This window comes from Dioscorea cayenensis, unplaced genomic scaffold (genome assembly GCF_009730915.1).
Source record: "Dioscorea cayenensis subsp. rotundata cultivar TDr96_F1 unplaced genomic scaffold, TDr96_F1_v2_PseudoChromosome.rev07_lg8_w22 25.fasta BLBR01000712.1, whole genome shotgun sequence".
Taxonomy (NCBI): domain Eukaryota; kingdom Viridiplantae; phylum Streptophyta; class Magnoliopsida; order Dioscoreales; family Dioscoreaceae; genus Dioscorea; species Dioscorea cayenensis.
Window position 1 is genome coordinate 730 of NW_024087103.1, and position 5300 is coordinate 6029.

Genomic DNA, 5300 nt, shown 5'->3' on the forward strand with positions numbered 1-5300 from the left:
TAGGGCATATGGAAGCCATGGAGAACAAGAAGATATCATTTTGGCAAAAAGAGAAAAGCAGAGAATTTTCATACTACCCACCCATACTACCGAGTATGGGGGCCGTATCTAGCTATGCGAGTGGGATTGATTTGGTGTTACATCCGATTTCCATACTACCCGATGATACGGGGGCCGTATGGAGGCCGTATGCACCCGTATGGAACGCGAATCTAGGGTTTCTGAGGTGCTATACGACCCTCATACGACCCCTATACGGCCCTGTATACCTCGGGGGATATATATACTCACTTTTAGGGCTGATTAAAAACTTTTTCTGCTGGCCGACTTTTGGGAGATCATTTGGGAGATTTTGGGCGACCTTGGGGAGAGAAGAAGGGCAAGAAAGCTAGAAGATCATTTCAAGCCCAAGGTCCAAGGCTCTCAAGGCAAGAAGGCAACATCATTCAAAGGGAGATCGATCACGATTTGAAGGAAGGAGAACCGCGGCTAGAGGAAGCGTCATTCGGCATTCCTTTGGCGGGAAGCGTCATTCCGCATATTTTTCGCCTCATCCTTCACCATTTCATCTAGGGAGTGTCATACTATGCCTTTGTTTCATGTTTTTGCTTGATTGTATGCTTTGTTATAAGATGATGACACACTAGACCCCCCAAGGCCACCAGGGTGTTGGAGAACTTTGGGGGTTTTTATCATGTATTTTGGATGATTACTTGTTAATTCTATGCTTGGGTATTTTTTGAGATCTAATCCATTGTTTTTCATGCTAAGTGTTACACCAAGGAGAAATCCAGTAGCTCTTTTATGAATGATGCATGTAGATGTGACTTGCTCGCATGTATTAGGTCATGAATGGATTAGAAGGGGATACTTGTATCATCACGCCGAGAAATTGGGTGTTTGGTAGCCCTCCATGTAGGTTTAATCCGAAGAAGAGTAGGTTTAATCCTAAGCGAGATTTCCTTGTACTTAATGCAATCGTAGGAATGTAGATTTGGAAGAAATTCCTATCTATGTTACGTATGGGATTAGGGTTCAATCGCCGAGAAATTGGGGTTGTTCTAATCTTGGAATCTCATGGTCCAATTTACCCTTGCATCTTTAAATCATCATCCATGTTGCATGATAACCCCTCAAGGGGATCCACATCCATAGAGCCTTTGCACTTCATTGATTCTCTTGCTTGCTTATTGCTTGTTCTCTCTAATTTGCTAGCAAATCTTGTGTTTAGTTTTTATTTTTTTATTTAGTAGAGTAAATCCATCACTTAAGATCTTAGGCTGAGATAATAACTCGAGAAGGAGTAATAGGAGATCCTTAGCCCCGTGGAATACGATCCTCGTGTCTTTGCATGAGGTATTACTTGGCGATCCCATACACTTGCGGGGAAGCGATCGAAACCGTTCGAGACTCGTGAATTCCGATTCGATAAAGGAAATTTCTTTTTCAAGCTGTGTTTTGATTCGAAGGGAAGGACTGAACACTCATTTCTGAGCTGGTTGAGAAAGCCTAAGGCTAGTCACAGACGGTTCAGGGAGAAAGGGACGAGAGAATACGACACACACACACCACGGGTCGTCTTCAGCATGAAAAAGAATAACCTTTGTTCCGAAGGCCTAAGTTAAGCGAATTCCTTTTTTTATGGTCAAAGACCTTTTCCCCGAAGCGGTTGTTTTTTTACTGCTAACTATTATAGTATAGGAGGATGCCGTCCCCCCGCGATTACCAGTAGCTTCGCTTGTTTAATATCGTGCAAGTTAGGTTGTGGTTGTATTGGCTGCAAGCAGAACGTAGGCGCTGTAGGTGTGTGTTGACCATGCACTCTCGCGTCGTGTAATGTCGTATGTATGATAGAGGTGGTGTGGTGATTGATCTCAATGCTTATGGTTATCCCCAAGGAAAAACGAATGAATGAAGCGTTGATCGTACTCGGATAGAGATAATGGTCTTCCTCTTCTGTCTCCAAGCCGGCCATACATAATAGAATAGATAGGCGAAGCAGCCAATAGCAGTCTCGCCTATCGATAGATAGCAGGTTGCTTCCAAGCTCAAACCATTTGAAACGGAATTGTTGCTTTTTTTTTTCTTGTTATTGAGAGAGTGGTATTCTCCGCCCCTGTCAAATAAAGAGATAACTGGAAGAGAGAAGGAAAAAGAGCAAACAAAGGATTGACAAGTCTAATGGGAGAAGAACGTTGACTGCTAGAAAATCTAACCCAAGCGGTCTAACCCCCGGGGCACCGAAAGACGCTAGACGCGGCAAGCGAGATAAAGAAAGCAGCTGGACTGCCTTGCCGTGGGATAGTTTTTCTCCAATGAGAGACTGTTTTTGGGCAAGACAAAAGACAGGAACTCGCCCAAGGGATAATAGCAGATTGCTGGCGATGACTTGGTGAAATGCAGGGAATCCTAGAGATAAGGTTCGAGAACCTAAAGCAAGACGACTTCGGTTCCGACCGAATAGAGCCCTTTAAGCGAGAGGGTGATTTGTTGGCGTCTTGCGTAACAAGGGCAAGATGAAAGGCGGGGGGCGGGCGTGATCAAGCTTTCAAGGAATGGACGGGCGTAGGCTTTCTAGTGAACTATGACCCCCTGACTGAATCAATGACCGCATGAGCCGAGAGAAAGAGTTAGACTTCTTTATTGCGTTGCATCGAAGACGAAGATTTTCTGACGCAGTGCGGGCACTGGATGGAAAAGACAGATAAGGGAAGAAGCAACCGGGAAAGGCATACCTAAAGGAGCATCCATCTCCCACGGCGAACATCTATCTGCACGAAGCCGACCTATAGATAGAAAGATACAGGAAAGGAAAAATGAAATAGGTAGGGTTAGTTTGAGATACGCAGCCGAACAACCGCAGGGGCTTCCAGCAGTGATAGCTAAACTAACCAGATGGGCCGCCCAAAACCTGGAGCTGACATTGAAATCGAAATCAACGTCGGATCCCGGCTATCTGAAAAAAAGGCGGGCATCCCGAAGCGGAGGATCACGAAATGCAACAAGGGTGAAACCAAGCGCTTGCGCGAAGAAGCAAATCAAGAAGAATGGAGACAAGGAAAGGAGGAGAGGCGAAAGATAGATTTTCGAGCGCATCGCACTGCCGCATAAACAATTGATCTGCAGGACTGGATGAGCAACCTTTCTCTGGAAATAGTGAAAAAGGCATGTCACTTGGAACGGAACTCTAAGCTTACTTACTATCCTCTAATTTTTCTCTTTTGTAAGACCACTTTACTTTGGTCAGCTAAATTATATTATATGGGCATGGTTGCAACTAAAAACAAGAGCTAGCTTCTATCTGTTCTTCGCCTGAACATACATCTAGAAGAAGCCACCTTCTATCTGGCCTCTGTACCAGTAGTGGAGTGGCTTGCAACTTTCAATCAGAAAAAGGAAGATTGAGCAAGACAAGGGAGAAAGAAGTTGTCCCTCTTCTCTTCTCTGGTAACCCGCCGCCGGTCATATAGAGCGCGGAGCCCGCCACCGCATATGTAGAAAAAGAGGGAGCGGGGAAGGAAGAACAACCGTTTTACTTTTGGCACATGAGGTGGCGGGTTTGGCTAGGTAACATAATGGAAATGTATCGGACTGCAAAATCCTGGAATGACGGTTCGACCCCCGTCCTTGGCCTCGGGGAGTGGCTCGCTGCACGGAACTCTTAAGTCTTTTTCTTTTTTTATCTTCTTTAAGTCTTCCCAATTGCCAATTAGGGAGATAAGATCGTAACCAGGGCTATCTTTCTAGCATGTCTCTATAAAGTGAAAGTCCTTTGTTTTTTCCTTTCCATTTGCTCGGATCTCTTCCGTTTCATCTATTTTGTCCGGATCCAGAATAATAAATACCAATCCAAGCCATTTCATGAATAAAAAGTGACCAATTAACCAACCAACAAAAACTACTTGTTACAAATAACATCTTGTTGTTGCATCGAAACATATAAATGTTGACTAATCTGATTAACGTTGAACTTGGTAAAAATAAAATGGTTCAATAATTGAAAGATTAGATTATTCAAGAATACACATTGAATGTTGAGATTGCGGAGATTACGCATTGAGTTTCTGGTACTGGTATTTCTAATACTGTTAAAGCTTTTTTGATTTTTCCAGAAGAAATGAAACAAAAAGATATGGTAGAACTAAGACAGTCATTGTATGAGGTCTACCCAATGCTAGATGCAGAGGCGCATAATAGATCGATATGAACATCATGAGCTGTCCCGTAATAAAAACCAGTTGTTGCTGATACCTCCTTCTCGGTTCCTTCTTCCATAACCCGAGCTCGGAGAAGGAAGAGATAAGAGGGTCTCTATGGAGAATGTGGTCAGAAATCCATAATAGAGTCCGACCACAACGACCGAATTTATTATCTTTATGCATAAGGATAATAGATTACCTAGTAGAAAAAGATTTCAAAATCATCGCAAACCTCCCCTTTTTTTCTTTTCTATTGCAATTTCTCGATTATTATATGATGATTTCTTAACTTTCCATATATAGAAAGAGATAGACTATAAAATGACATCTCTTATGTTATGTCACTGACACCAAAGGGATATTAAATGAATGGAATTGGAATATAGATGGAATATAATGAAATAGAGCCACTTTGAGGTTCCCTATGAAATGAGGCATGGAACGGAGCCACTACGAAGAAGTTCCGAGAGTTACGAAGGAAGCTTCGGACTCATATTGTTCATGGGTTGAGAACGGGAGTTGAACTCTATGAGGTCGAATCTCCCGTTGTTCCTCAGTAGCTCAGTGGTAGAGCGGTTGGCTGTTAACTGACTGGTCGTAGGTTCGAATCCTACTTGGGGAGATTTGATTAATTCCTAATTAAAGAATGAAGAATTGAATTAAAGGGCTCGCTTTTGACCGTTAGGAGTAGGTAACCCGTTCCGTTCCTTCTATTGCATTTCTATCTCATCGTATCCCATTCTGTTCTACGATATTTGAGAATCACCGTCCTCGGCGTAGATCCGGGATAATACCTTGTAAATAGCCTGGGGGCTATTTACTTACAACTAGCCAATTAAGAATTCTCAGATGATGTACTAGCAGTGCATCAAAGATGCAGTCATCGATTCTCCCTGATAGGCCACAATTACCGCGAGCAATGATAAGTGCTTTCATGCGATATGAATGCAAAAGCATTATTTCCTTATGTTGAGCATTACTTTCCTCGGGTTTTTTTACACTAATATGTGTTTTTTTATGTTATTTTTTTATGCGGGTAGGGTTGTGAGGCCGAGTATGAAGGAAATAGGCCAATGTGGATCATAATACACCAATTTTGGA

The 5300-nt window shown here is 42.8% G+C and overlaps 1 non-coding gene and 1 pseudogene across 1 annotated transcript; one reads left to right on the plus strand and one right to left on the minus strand.

The window, feature by feature from the left end:
* Window positions 1-2640: 2640 nt before the first annotated feature.
* LOC120254908 lies at window positions 2641-4402 on the minus strand (annotated as a pseudogene).
* A 347-nt stretch (window positions 4403-4749) lies between these two features.
* On the plus strand, window positions 4750-4821 carry TRNAN-GUU. Its single transcript has one exon. It is a non-coding gene; the product is annotated as a tRNA-Asn (tRNA).
* The last annotated feature ends 479 nt before the right edge of the window (window positions 4822-5300 follow it).